Source organism: Corythoichthys intestinalis, chromosome 12, assembly GCF_030265065.1.
Source record: "Corythoichthys intestinalis isolate RoL2023-P3 chromosome 12, ASM3026506v1, whole genome shotgun sequence".
NCBI classification, from domain to species: Eukaryota; Metazoa; Chordata; class Actinopteri; order Syngnathiformes; family Syngnathidae; genus Corythoichthys; species Corythoichthys intestinalis.
The window spans coordinates 1,602,513-1,618,125 of record NC_080406.1 but is presented as its reverse complement, the minus strand read 5'-3'; the positions used below and the strand labels follow the sequence as shown (position 1 = coordinate 1,618,125).

Sequence of the window (15,613 nt, the reverse complement as noted above, 5' to 3'; positions counted from 1 at the left end):
GTATTTGTCAACAGTTTGTTAAGCATTTACAGGGTGTTCTTCACCTGAAACAGTTTGTGTCGAAACGTTTCAAGTTTTTGTGTGTAACGTTTGGCATTTCTATCTTTTCAGGTTAAGAAATGCCGTCCACTTCAAAAGAAAAGGCATTTTACAGACAGCGCTCATGTTGCACATTTATGAAAATCTGCCATAGAACAAACAAATATTTGTACTTTTCTTTGTATATTCAACCAATAAAACTTATGACCTCCAACATAAAGTGTATATAGTTTTATTAAGATCCATCAACTAGCATGGGCATTTAGAATGGGGTCAACCATATTGGAACACCCTGTAAATGCTTAACAAACTGTTAACAAGTACTTCACAAATCAACAATAAATCATTTATCAACAGTTTACTAATGATCTATTAACTAGTAAAACGGATAGTTATTATAAAGTGTGACCATACATACATAAAATTTGTGCAATACAGGGTTGAAAATCATCCTGGAAATTGTCATTGCGAGACTGAGAATATACTGCTGGGCAGGGGGATGCGGTTGAGAAAATAACCTAAACCTTCCCTGTACTCATAACTAGACTACCTCAAAACGCATTCAGGGAAATCTCTTTCCCCGCCGCTCTTGGGATGACGCCAGCCACGCAACAAGATGCATGCTCACAGTAACAAAATAGAACGAGTGACGAGCGGGCAAAAAGTCACAACCTTTTAGTGTGGAGAGACGGTAAAGCCCCATTAGCAGACGTATTTCCCCTTTTGACGACATCACCGCAGGTCACAATGATTGTTCACTTTCGCTTCGAATGAATGACTACACAAATGATGTCAGATTTCCTCGGTTTACATTTAAAGAGGAGAACCCCTTCAGGAAATGAAGTGCAGTAAATACTTGCGTATAGGTCGCACACCTAGTTTGTGGTTTTTAAAAAAGTAGGCATTTTAGGTTGATCCTTGTATAGGTCGCACCACAATTTGGGAGATTTTAGTCCAAATTTTTGATACCAAAATGACTTCAACTAATAAAACCTTTACATTTTATTATTTATTAACATTATTTTTATTTAGGAACAACTAATTACACAACACAAACAATGCTAATGTGGTAAATATCCCAGATAGCAGACCGACGTTGAAAAGATGTTGGATCAACTGTCGATCTTATATCGTTGAATCAGCGTCACTTTTGCACCCTCAATTAATGTTGTTTCAACGTTGAAATCCTTACAAAACCTAAACGTCATTTCCATTATTAATAATATTGGAACAACGCTGAATCAATGTTATGTTTTCGACCAAAACGCATAACTAAAAACGCAACTCATCCATAATTCTATGACTTTTCAATCGTATTTTCCGGTCAATCATAAAGCAACTATTTGTCAGCATTAGTTCATCAACTATAAAACAATGTTAACCCAACCATTGCCTGACATACCATTAAACAATATTGTTTCAATGTCACTTGACGTCGAAAATTTCGATGTCAACCATACTGATGATTTTGATGGAAAATCGACGTTTATTCAATGTCGGTCTGCCTTCTGGGATCTTAAGTTCATAATTTTTTTTTTTAACCATCTTAACTGTCTTAACTGTTTTATGGTAACTCTTCCTCATTATCATGGACGGAAGCCCTCAAATTCCTCTTCATCATCCCTATCACTTACCAACATTTTTCTTATTTGCTATACTCCTCATCAGTAACTGTGCTATTTGTGTCATAAGTACCTTTTTTTTTGCATGCTTCTAAAGCACCCTCTTGAGGTCGCTTAATGACATTGCTTGCTGTGAAAGCCAAGATAGCTGCACGACATACAGTTTCGGCTTGTTTTGTACGTAAGTACTGTTTGTCAAAAATATAGTACATATTTTTGTTGTTGTTAGAGATGTATTTCCTTACTTCCTTCCTTAATTTGTTGATAATTCTGAGCGTAACTTGTCTGTTCACTTAGCATACATAGCTAATGCTATTTTGTATGTGTAACCCTAACCGCTAAATACACCCAAAATCTCAAAATAACAATCCAAAAACATATTTTATACGCCATTTTACTGTCCTCGCCAAGATGTTGTACTACTGTAAGTCCTAGCTAGACAGCGAGCTAAGCCCCGAAATGACCATGTCAGATATCGGTGTGGTTTGCTAACTTTATTCAGCTGCTCAAGACATCCGCGTCAATCGGAATTAATGCTTTAAATACCCCTAAATACCCCTTAAATCTTAAATATTTTTTTTTGAAATTACTGTATTGTGTTTAGTTTAATGATGGAAGATACACTGCCCTCTTGTGGCAGCGCTGCGTTGTATTGCCTGTGGAGGAGACTCAGACATCTGACATGCATAAAGGATAGCTGCGCTCTGGTTTGGCTCGCATAAGGCTGTAAGATATTCCAGCTAATATATGTTTGTGTATGCATTTGAAATTTAGAGCTGGAGCATTCATAGCATTTAAGCTAGCAGACTTTTGTCAGGCAAATTAGGCTAATTTACTAAATTTACATAATGATCAGACGAGTTGGACCTTTGTACACTAATTGTTTTGTGTCAAGTGTTTTATTGTTATAATGCGTATCATTTTGCGCCTAAGTGTACCCATGTGTGTTAAAGATTTACAAATTATAAAAAATGAATGAAGTATAAAGCTTCAATTACTTTATTTGCTGTCTGTCGATTTTAAAAAATTCACGTTTAATGAGGACATACCATGTCATATTAATTAAGTAAAGTAAAAAATAATATACTATGAGGTACAATAAGGTACTGTCTATGTGACTAAAAAAAAAAACTTGTCGAAATCACGTAAGTCAGGTACGTCGTAATAGGGGCGTGACAAAATATCGAAATGGTGATATATTGTGATACTTTGTATCCCAAAAGGTTATCGATATGCTCCTGCCAAGAATGGAGATATCGTTTTAAAAAGGTGTCAGTGTTTCCACCACAGGTTATCAATAGGGTTGGGATCTGGGCTATTTGTAGGCTTTTAGCTCTGTGGCATGATGCATTGTCATCTTGGAAAATGACATATTTTCAATTGAAGGGATAAGAAATCTAAAATGTCTAAAATTTCAATGTAAACTCTTGAAATTTATTGAAGATTTAACAACACCCATCTCCCCAGTGCCTTTGCCTAACATGCAGCCCTACATCATCAAGGACTGAGGGAATTTTGATGTCTTCTTCAGGCAACCATCTTTGTAAATCTCACTGGAATGGCACCAAACAAAAGTTTCAGCATCATCACCTTGTCCAATGCAGATTCTTGACTCCTTGTCCAATGCAGATTCTTGACTCTTGACAAGGTGATGATGCTGGAACTTTTGTTTGGTGCCATTCCAGTGAGATTTACAAAGATTGTTGCCTGAAGAACCTGTTCCCATCAGACCTTAAATGGCCCAAAATTACCTAATTGCCTGGCATTGACTGCCACTGACAGCCATAGACGTTCAAATGGATTGGACGTCTACTAGTGATAAACTCATTCCAATTCACAGCAGAAACTTTGTTTATTAGTTGTTTTTACTATCTTAGAATGCTTTCCTGACCAATGTATCAATAATCGTTGTATCGCCTTATCGTCAGATCATCGTTATCGTGAGCTTTGTATCGCAAATCGTATCCTATCGTGAGGTACCAAGAGGTTCCCACTCCTACGTCGTAATCCGGGGACTACCTGTACATTATAATTCGATTATTTCGTTCCACAGCCCAAAGACCTTCGCTAAATCCTTCATAAATACTGCAGCTACAATCATTAATTACACATAGCAAAACAAAATAATTAAAAATACAAATCAGAATAATAATGTAACGAATTGACTTCTAACATAGCGGTTGTGATTTGCATGCTGTTCCGGAACACGCTGTGTGGTCGACAGTTGGCGTCGGCTACGATGGACAGTAGCCGTGTTGTGTTGCACAAGTTTAGAAATAGATGATTATAAACTTGACGAAGCTGACGACTGTTACAATAATAATAATTGTCATCGTAACTTATCAAGACTGGCGAATTGAGGTCTGAGGAGAACCGTCGATATCGTAGACATATTCCGAGCTAGTTCACCGACGCACATACCACACTCATATTTTTCCATCATTTCCATCTTAATTTCAATGGTACGTGACTAAGGGTCTCGTTTTTTTCACCACCCGCACTAACCTTCCCGGGACCCATGTTGATTTCTATCTCAAGAAAAATGCGAAGCTGTTGTAAATCCTCGTATTTCGAGCATGTCGTCAAATGTCGAGATCATAAAAACCAATCAAATCAATCAATCAAATTTATTTATATAGCCCTTTACAAAACCCGAAAGGCCCTCAAAGTGCTTTACAACAAAACATGGCTCAAGATAAATAAAAGGCAAGGCAAATTTATTTATATAGCACAATTCAACACAAGGCAATTCAAAGTGCTTTACATCACATGAAGATCATAAAAATCACATTTAAATCAATACAACGTAAAAACCAGCTTCCTTGTATTTGTGAGGACTCTGGAAGACCGGTAAATATACCATTGCAATAGTCCAATCTGCTGAAAATGAATGCATGCATAAGTTTTTCCATGTCTTGTTGAGTCAGAAGCCCCTTAATTCTGGTTATATTTTTTAGGTGGTAATAAGCAGATTTGGTGACGGACTTTAGATGGCTATCAAATTTTAGGTCTGAGTCAATAATTACGCCAAGGCAGGAAAATATTATACAATGACATTTAAAAAAGAATAAAACAAGAAATAAAACAAAAAATAAAACAAAGACGGCGCATCGCGATAAAAGTCCAGCAAATAAATCAATAAAACCGATAAAATCCAAAGACATTAAAAAAACCCTTAAGCAAATAAAACCAGGCTATCCTAATCTGTGTGAAAGGCGAGTCTAAAAAGGTGTGTTTTTAGCCGAGACTTAAAAAGACCTACATCCGTAGTGGTGCGGATTTCGGGGGGAAGGCTATTCCAACCGCAAAGGATCGGTCTCCCCACTGTTTAAGTTTTGACCTCGGAACATCCAAAAGAAGCTGGCCGGTCGAGCGAAGAGTCCTGCCAGAGTTACGAAAAGTTAAAATTTCCGATAAATAAGATGGAGCCTGGCCATTAATAGAATTAAAAACAAACAGTAAAAGTTTGAAATCAATTCTAAAATGGACTGGAAGCCAGTGGAGTGATGATAGCGCGGGAGTAATATGCTCACGTCTAGGTCTACCTGTTAAAAATCGAGCTGCAGCATTTTGAACAAGTTGCAGCCGAGAAATCGAGGACTTGGGGAGGCCAACATAAAACGCATTGCAGTAGTCCAGCCATGAGCTTATAAAAGCGTGAATTGCTTTTTCAAGAGCCTAAGAAAAGGCTTCACTTTGGCTAAGAGACGGAGCTGGAAAAAAACTTGCTCTTACAACAGAACTAATCTGTTTTTCAAAGTTAAGCCTGCTATCGAATATCACTCCGAAATTTTTAACATGTGTCTTAAAAATGTCAGCCGGAGTGCCAGAGTTGGGCTCAAGGGCTTTCATCATGGTAGATGTGCCAAAAGTAATGAATTCAGTTTTGCTCTCGTTAAGATGTAAAACGTTTTGTGCAAGCCACTGCTTCACATCAGATATGCACTGCATCAATTTACCAAGAGCAGTTTTTTTGTTAGGTCTCAGGGGCAGATAAAGCTGCAGGTCATCTGCGTAAAAATGAAAAGCGATATTATGTTTTTTTATAATTGATCCTAAAGGTAGGAGATAAAGCGCAAAAAGAACAGGCCCTAAAATAGAGCCTTGCGGTACCCCGCAAGACAGAGAAGTTTGTGAGGAGGAAAATTCCCCAATCATTACCGAGAATGTTCTATATTGTAGGTACGATTTAAACCATTTTAGAGCGTTACCACGGATACCTATGACATGTTCTAAGCGAGATACGAGGACTGTATGGTCAACTGAATCGAATAAAAACATTAACTTACCGTCGTGTTCCGTACTTTTCTAACTTGTACTAACTCTGTAGTGGACAGACTTGGAGGGTCAAGACCTCGCGCGGCGTTGGACGGGGAACGAGTGTTCCTGGAGCTGGCGGAGAGGGGGCGGGCCCGCGTAATACTCGCCCACACGCAAATGTGAGATATTCTAATGAGCAATCTGGCCCCTTTCACAGGGCTGCCATCCCATAATGTGTGACACTCAGCCAATCTCAAGCCTGTCAGTGTCAGAAAGGGACGGGAGTGACGTGCCCCTCCTCCACCTCTTCTTCATCTGCTGGTAAGTGTCATACATAAATGATATGGCTACAAAAATGTGTTTACTTTTAAGTATTAACTCACTGGCTGCTATTAGCAAAGGCGTCCAATCGATTTTGATTGGGAGGGCTGGCAGCAATCTTCTGATCGCTCTGATTTTTTTTTTTTTTTAAGAATGATATTTTTTTTTTTCTCAGCAACTTCATCAATATGAAGTGTTATTATACTGTATTATAGCCCAGTGGTCCCCCACCTCCTAGCTTATAGCCACGTTATTCAGAATGGACTTGGTTGTACTCTTCTTCTGGCTCAACAGCTGGTATTTTCCCTGTGAAAAAGCTGTCCAAAGATGTCGCTGCCCGTAGCACACAGCCAACAGCAGCTAACGTTAGTTTACATTGACTGACACTGGGCTGCTATAGGTGTTCAAACACCCCAGTAGTAGCATCCAACCACTAGAGGGCGACGTAAGCAAATATTTACTCGGATTAGTCAAGAGACACAAGCCAGATTGCGGTCGTCAACACATGATCGAATATTTCTCTGCGGCCCGGTGGCAAATGCACCACCGAGCGGTGCCGGTCCCCAGCCCGGAGATCGGGGATCCCTGGGCGAGCATATTACATAACCGTACTATGCCAAAGGATGACACAAAAATCCTCAAATTCAGACCAGAACACTATGACCCGTAACGCGTCCAAAGAACATGAGTGCCATCTAGTGGAGAAAAATCACGGTTACATCTGAATGGTATAATGAAGTCATGTTGCAACATCTCATTGCTGAAACTGGTAGAGCTACTGTTGGAATCTCTGGCAAAAATGAAGTCAATACGTATGTAGAATAAAGATGAAAAATGTAACGTGCAAATCGTATCACTCATACATTTGGGTGAGTGAATTTCCAACCTTGTGATGCCTTCAGTCCTTGGCCGTACGTCAACGCTTGGCCCCCAAATGTGGAGGAGATGCCAGTACCTCTAAAAGGAGGCTGTGCACGGACTTGACCTGATGTCGTCTTCGGGTGTATTGTAATCCGGCTCGAAGGACCATTTATATGTCAAGTTTAAATACAGACCTTAGGAGGACATTTATAAATACGACACAAAATAAGGAGAAAAGGCACTCAACATTTTGAAGAACTTGCAAGGAGACCGGAAGGGGGTTATACAACTTATACAATACAGTACTACATTACATAGCACAGTCTCCAAAGTTGTTCTAAACCAGTTGTCCCCAACTTTTTTTGCGCCACAGACTGGTGTGATGTGGTGACAATGTGTGGCAATGTGTGACAGAAAATTAAATTACAGTAAATATAAAATAACACGACGGGGCTAAAAACAAGCTTTAAGTGCAGGGAAAATGTAACTCACCATACCCTGATTCAACGTTTTTTAGGAGTGGGCTCTCCTACGGAAAATATCCTTCGCAGGCAGATGTCAGTTCAGATCAGTGTCCCCCTAAAGTGGGGATAGCTTTTCTTGCTCCTTGTATTTTTTAATAAAAGGACTTGCATTCTGAAGCCATCAAATTACATTACCGTAATGCACATAATGCAAACAATGATCCAAATGAGGGACGGCTAGCTTGACTTGGTTGTTCTTGGTGAAGGCTGGCGTGATCGCAGTAGCCTTGCAGGTTAGCTAACGTTGTGTAATGTTAAGCTAACTCTGGTGCAGTAGCAAAATTAGTGGTGTTTCCCCCACCTTCACAACATTGACGTATTTTTACATTACTTACAGCGGATGCTGCTGGACAAAAAAAAAAAAACCTTCTAATATCCTTCCTCTTCCAAGGAGGCTGGGTGATGTCGACATGAATCTGTCGGGGCTGTGTGAGTGTGCGTGTAAGTGAAAAGGGATAACTGTAAGTCTGAACATAATGAAAATAATTCACTTAAAAATGGTTGGGTCTATTCTATCCTTACAACATACGGGAAAAACATACTAAATTACCTATATAACGGAACTCATTCAATAATACAAATAAGGTTGATTAAAAGTGGGTGGGGTCAATTTGATCGTCCTGAAAAGTTGCTAGTGCATAGACTTCATAACCCATTGACATGACACGGGAAACTGGGTCGGTCCATAGGGGGCCTATTTTCAAAAATTTCAAATATTTTCAAAGCCAAAGCTGTTACCAACCTAAAACCAAAACAGGCAACTACCTTAGCTATATATGAGTCTCCATGAGCAGCGGCATCAACAAATTCAAAGTCGTTCCCTTATAAAATCCCGATTAATTATTTTTTTGTATAACAAAACTTAAAATGGCTACAAAGTCTCAGATTTTACACCAGATGCACAAAAATAAGAGATAATCACCTATATTTTCAGGGTCAATAGCAATAATTACTTAAATTTTTTTCAACAGCTAATAAATCACTCAATTTTCACATCAGAAACAATACTTGAGGAAAACATGCTAAAGTATTTATAAATAATTTATAAATAGATTATTAATTTAATATGTAATGACAACTTATTATAGAATATAGAATAGCCCTTTATTGTCATTATACAGTTGTATAGTTAGTTATATAGTTGTAGTAAATGAGGCTAGGGGCCGCCTGACGTAAACAAAGCTTTTCTCACAAAAATTCTTGTGAATAAATGCTTAAATCCCCGAATTCTTCATAGATATGGACGTAAAACGGTCTCGATTCTTGGTTAAAAGCAAAGAAACAGTGCAGTTAGCGTTTATTTTACGTATATTGTCAAAGTACAATGCTACTCTGTTAGCGAATGAGGCTAGCGGCTACCTGATGTAAACAGAGCTTTTCTGGCAAAAATTGTTGTGAATAGATGCTTAAATCCCAGAATTCTTCATAGATATGGACGTAAAACAGTCTCGATTCTTGGTTAAAAGCTAAGAAACCGTGCAGTTAGTTTATTTTATGTAAATATGTGGAAGTACAATGCTACTCTGTTAGCAAATGAGGCTAGTGGCCGCCTGATGTAAACAGAGCTTTTCTGGCGAAAATTCTTGTGAATAAATGCTTAAATCGCCGAATTCTTCATAGATATGGACGTAAAACAGTCTTGATTCTTGTTTGAAACAAGGAAATCGTACAGTTAGCGTTTATGTTATGTAAATATGTCCAAGTACAATGCTCCTCTGTTAGCCAATGAGGCTAGCGGCTGCCTGACGTAATTGGAGCTTTTCTCACAAAAATTCTTGTGAATAAATGCTTAAACCCCCGAATTCTACATAGATATGGACGTAAAACAGTCTCAATTCTTGGTTAAAAGCAAAGAAACCGTGCAGTTAGCATTTATGTTGCGTGAATATGTCCAAGTACAATGCTAGTCTGTTAGCGAATCAGGCTAGCGACTGCCTGACGTAAACAGAGCTTTTCTGGCGAAAATTCTTGTGAATAAATGCTTAAATCCCGGAATTCTTCATAGATATGGACGTAAAACAGTCTGGATTCTTGGTTAAAACCAAAGAAACCCTGCAGTTAGCGTTTATTTTACGTAAATATGTCAAAGTACAATGCTACTCTGTTAGCCAATAAGGCTAGCGACCGCCTGTATTTTACATATACAGTACTGTGCAAAAGTTTTAGGCAGGACACCTGCCTAAAACCTTTGCACAGTACTGTATATTTTTATTATATTATGTATATACAGGATATACTGTATGTATATATTTTCCCCAAGTGGAAGTTTCCATGATCCTAATAAATTTAATAATTAAAAAATATATATATATATACAGTACTGTGCAAAGGTTTTAGGCAGGTGTCCTGCCTAAAACTTTTGCACAGTACTGTATATGTCGAAGTACAATGCTAATCTGTTAGCGAGTGAGGCTAGCGGCCGCCTGACGCAAACGGAGCATTTCCGGCGCAAATTCTTATGATTAAATGCTAAAATCCCCGAATTCTTCATAGATATGTACGTAAAACAGTCTGGATTCTTGGTTAAAAGCAAAGAAACCCTGCATTTAACGTTTATTTTACGTAAATATGTTGAAGTACAACGCTACTCTGTTAGCGAATGAGGCTAGCGGCTACCTGATGTAAACAGAGCTTTTCTGGCAAAAATTGTTGTGAATAAATGCTTAAATCCCAGAATTCTTCATAGATATGGACGTAAAACAGTCTCGATTCTTGGTTAAAAGCAAAGAAACCGTGCAGTTACTGTTTATCATATGTAAATATGTGCAAGTACAATGCTACTCTGTTAGCGAATGAGGCTAGCGGCCGCTTGATGTAAGCAGAGCTTTTCTGGAGAAAATTCTTGTGAATAAATGCTTAAATTTCCGAATTCTTCATGGATATGGACATAAAACAGTCTCGATTCTTGGTTGAAAGCAAAACAAAAAACAAAACAAAAAAACATTAAGCGTTTATTTTATGTAAATATGGCGAACTTTGATGCCAATGCAGTAGCGGCTGATTTCTTCCATAGATTTTTTTCACGTTTAAAATGCATGCATGGTACAAAAAATATAATATTTACCTTGAATCGTCGAACAAATCACCCCTTCCTGTTTGTATGCGGTACAGCTTTCGTACAAAAGTTCAAGCTTAAAACCAGCTTGGACATGAGCGTGTGCCGTCTTTGGCTGACTAAATGAAGCGATGCAAAGAATGACGAAGTGTCACGTCAATGGTTATGAAGGCTATGGCTAGTGTTATGTCCCTATGCAAATCTATACCCTTGGTTACTACCCACCTCTGGAACTGAGCCATATTAAAATAAAGCAGAATATAGCATATGGGTCATGAGATTTTGCAGGTGTTCCTAACACATCTAACATTTTGTAGTGTATTTTTCCCCCCAATGTGTGCCAGTGTGAAATGTAACAGTAGCTACAGTACACATGTATCGCCCACACACTCCCACGTGTTTCCCCTGCATGCTCCCTTCACATGTACGCGCATGACAGCATTGAAGAGGTGCTTTAAAAAATCAGCGCGTAGGCTAGAAGTGCGTTAATGTGTGCGTGGGTACATGAAAAAAAAATAGAAGCTCCGGAGTTGTGGGTCCGCGCTGGCTGCGTGTATGCCTTGCCCCAGGCACTCTGCCGGTCCCGGGCCGAGGCCGGTCCGCCACCCACGCTGGGGTACGGCCGGGGTTGAGCTGAAGAGTAGGAGGAAAAGAGGAGGAGGTGTGCGCTTGTAGTGCTGGTGTTGTTGTTGTTGAGTGGGCTGCCGCTTGTGAGTCAGCCTGCTGCGCACCCCCAAATGAGAGGACGTTGCTAGATGGCTATTTGGAGGAAGTACTTGTGGAAAAGAACTCTCATTTTCCCATTTGTGTCGCCTCAGAAGTGTCCGCGCATTCCCCAGAATGCAAATGCCAAGATTTGACGTCATTCTTCCGTGACTAGGAAGTCGCACTAGAAGCGTTCCATTCAGCAGCTAATCAAAACTAGTCGAGTCCTACGGAAGTCAATTTTGTACCGCCGGAGTTTGAATTTTTTTACAATGAATTTTATTCGGCATCGAAATTCAAACACAAAAATTTTTTTCAGCTTCAAAATTCATTTGGAGAAAAAAACTGCTGCAAAACTTCGATTAGCGTATTTTCCACATGCACGTTCAATTAATAGACCTATTTTAAAACTGTTTTCATATGAAGGGCGCACTGCATTATAAGGCGCAGTGGTAATAGTAGTAGTAGTGGTTGGGGTTGCGTTGCACATCCACGAGATGGAGTTGCTTTAAAGGGAATGCCATGCCATTATTAACTAATATTGAACCATATATAAGGCACGTGAGATTATAAGGCGACCTATTTTTATTTTGAGAAAATGGAAGGCTTTTAGGTGCACCTCATAGTGCGGAAGCTTTGGTAGTTGGAATTACAAGTTACAAGCAATTCGGTCGCAAAATGAGTTGCAAAAATTGAGTTGCAAATATTTGAATTATGTTTAATTGGAATTTTTTCAGCGTCAAAATTCAGCCGCAAAAAAAAAATTGGTCACAAAACTTCAGTCGCAGAATTTTTTTTTTTTTTTTTTAAGCATCAAAATTGATTTTGGGCATAAAAACTGCTGCAAAAATTCAATTACATAGAATTCAGTTGCAAAATTTCCCGCCTAAAAAATAATGTTCCAAGGCAAAAAATTCAGTCGCAAAACTTCAGTAGCAAAAATTTGAATTTTATGTGATTGGAATTTTTTTTTCAGCTTCGTAATTTAGCCGCAAAAAAATTCAGTCAGAAAACTTCAGAAGAAAAAATGAAACATTTTTATTTATTTTATTTTTTTATTTATTCATTTATTTAATTTTTTTGAAATCGAAATTCAGTTGGGGCTAAAAACTGCTACAAAAATTCAATTACATGGAATCCGTTCGCAAAATTTCACTCCTAAAAAATTAGGTTCAGAGAAATTCGGTTGCAAAAAAGTTAGTCGCAAAACTTCAGTAGCAAAAAATTTGAATTTTATGTGATTGGAATTTTTTTTTCAGCTTCAAAATTGAGCCGCAAAAAAATGCAGTCACAAAACAGAAGAAAAAATTAAATATTTTTGTTTTATTTATTTATTTATTTATTTATTCATTTATTTAATTTTATTAGAATCGAAAATCAATTGGGGCAAAAAACTGCTACAAAAATTCAATTACATGGAATTCGGTCGCAAAATTTCACTCCTAAAAAATTAGGTTCAGAGAAATTCGGTTGCAAAAAATTTGGTCGCAAAAATTTGAATTTTGAAAATTCAATTGGAAAAAACGGCTGCAAAAATTCAATTACCGGTACATGGAATTTAGTCGGAAAATTTCACTTAAAAAAAAAAATTCAGTTAAAAGCAATTCGGTCACAAAAAAATTGGATTTTTTTTTTTCCAGCTTTAAAATTCAGGGGCAAAAAATTCAGTCACAAAACTTTGGTAGCAAATATATTTAAATTAAACTTATTCAGCATCGAAATTTGAACGCTGAATTTTTTTTCAGCTTCAAAATCCATCCGTAAATAATACAGTCAAAAAACTTCACTTCAAAATTCACTCCCAAAAAATTAAGTTTCAAGGAAATCAGTCGCAAAAAAAAAATTCAGACACAAAAATTTTGTTACAAGGAATTGCATGGCAAAAAAACAAAAAAATCAGTTGAAAACGGAAATCGATTTCTTCTCCCTGGTTGAGTGAATTTTTTCAAACTTAATTTTGACACTGAAAAGTGTTAGGATTCAAACACTGAAAAACTGTGTGTTAAGAAATTCCGATCCAAACTGTTGCGATTTCCGGTATTGCGTTGTTAATATTGTACTTTGTGTGTTTTAACAGCAAATTTGGACACTTATTCATTGCCACCTCTCGCCTCGTTCTTGACACTCCGCAGATTGTCATAAAAACAACCTCAAATAGGGTTTATCACCATTTATTGACAGTCCAACGTTGTGCCCTTTGACTGGGTACAATTAGTTTATTTGATGCTGATTCTTTATCGTCTGTGCGAGCAGTGGCGGCACAATTTTTTGACAGTTCTGCTGAAAACACTCGATCCTTTTCTTACATTTAATAACCCTCGGTCTGGAAGAAAAACTTCAGGCAAAAGAATCTGGCGCGCTTGCTCACATGTCGCGATGGAGCGTGCATTTCTATACAAAGGCGCAAGCGATCGGCAATGACATCAGGGGGACTAGCCGTGCCGGGTCGACGCGCTAAGCTAATTTCACAAGTCGTTTCACCTCCTGCGCACCCTCGACGTGACTTTCATGTGAGGTAGAAACAAGTGTGGCTCTGTTAAGACTGCTTAGGATAAGTGACAATGCACATGGGAGATAAAACTTCAACATAAGAGCATAGAAACCTTTTGAATTTTGTGTCTGTGTTGCCACCAAAAGGATGATACGCCAATTATTTTTCCCACCAAAATCAGTCCTTCAATTCATTCATTCACTTTATTTAAAAAATTCGGTACTATTTTACTGGGCATTGCAAAATAGGTGCAGGCAGGTAGTCTCCGGGTTCCATTCCTCTTCCACGTAAATCATAATTAGCCCTTTAAGTACCCCTAAGGACCCCCTAAATCTCAAAATAACTACCGTAATTTTCGGACTATAAGCATATAGTTCAGTGTGTCTTATTTGTTGATTTACAGGTAGTCCCAGGGTTATGAACGAGTTCTGTTCCTATTCCGTGTAAATCGGAATTAACTCTTTAAGTACCCCTAAGAACCCCCTAAATCTCAACATAACTACCGTAATTTTCGGACTAAAAGCATATAGTCCAGTGTGGCTTATTTGTTGATTTACAGGTAGTCCCCGGATTATGAACGAGTTCCATTCCTACGCTGGCGACGTAAGACGAATTACCGCGTAAGTTGGAATGTAGCCCAAAATAACTATCCAAAAAGTCCAAAAGTATTGTATTTTGTATAATGATGGAGGATACACTGCCCTCTGGTGATAGCATAGGGTCTGGCTGGACTGTCAGAGTCTGATGTCTGACATGGATAAAGGATAGCTGTGCTCTAGTTTAGCCCACATAAGGCTGTAAGTTGTTTCCACTAATATAGGTTTGTGTACGCATTTGTAATTAAGTTTACAGCTGCAGTTTGTGGAGTTACATGTGAGCGATTTGCTATGAGAATTGTAAATACGTTAGCATTTGTAGCATTTAGGCTAATTCAAGAGCCTTGAGTTTGAAATCTGCATTGTAAGGGTGTCTCGTGAAAGGAGCCATTTTGGGTTCTCAACACAAATTTTACCGCTTCTCACCACTGTTATTAACACTAACCATCCATATGCAGATAGTCCCAGGGTTATGAATGACTTCCTTCCCTACGCTGGCGACGTAACCAGATATTCCGCGTCAGTCAGGAATTAACCCCGATAAAGGATAGCTGCGCTCTATTTTGGCCCACATAAGACTGTAAGTTGTTTCCGCTAATATATGTTTGTGTATGCATTTGTAATTAAGTTTACTGCTACAGTTTGTGGAGTTACTGTACGTGTGAGCTATTTAGTATGATAAGAGTAAAAACGTTAGCATTCGTAGCATTTAGGCTAGTTCAATAGCCTTGAGCTTGAACTCTGCATTGTAAGGGTGTCTCTTGAAAGGAGCCATTTTGGGTTTTTCACTAAAACTTTACATTAATCTTTACCACTTCTTACTGCAGTTAGTAACCCTAACCATCCACATTCAGGTAGTCCCTGGGTTACGAATGAGTTCCATTGCTACGCTGGCAATGTAACTGTCAGGGAAACGCATGCAGGCAGGTGGACCCAAATGCAGGGAAAGGGAGGCGAGGCACATGAATAGTGCAAAAATGATTTAATTAAAGCCAACAAAAAACAAAGTACAAAACAAAGGCTGTGGTGATCCCAAGAAAGCACAGAGGCAAACAAAATTGTCACTAACAAAAGACTGGTTTTCAAAAAACTTATTTGGAACACGAGAGCTTGGATAGACATCGACTTTGACATTGACA

At 38.4% G+C, this 15,613-nt stretch overlaps 1 long non-coding RNA gene across 4 annotated transcripts in view; it reads left to right on the top strand.

The window, feature by feature from the left end:
- The window catches only part of LOC130927493 (uncharacterized), an 88,303-nt gene that overhangs the window by 15,514 nt on the left and 57,176 nt on the right, over nucleotides 1-15,613 (top strand). For 2 of the 4 annotated variants that reach the window (XR_009066441.1, XR_009066442.1), the window contains one exon: nucleotides 6,139-6,242. This is a non-coding gene — a long non-coding RNA (uncharacterized LOC130927493). Of the gene's footprint in view, nucleotides 1-5,503; nucleotides 6,243-10,314 lie in introns of those variants that run through there. The other 2 variants (XR_009066440.1, XR_009066439.1) reach the window with 2 other exon arrangements.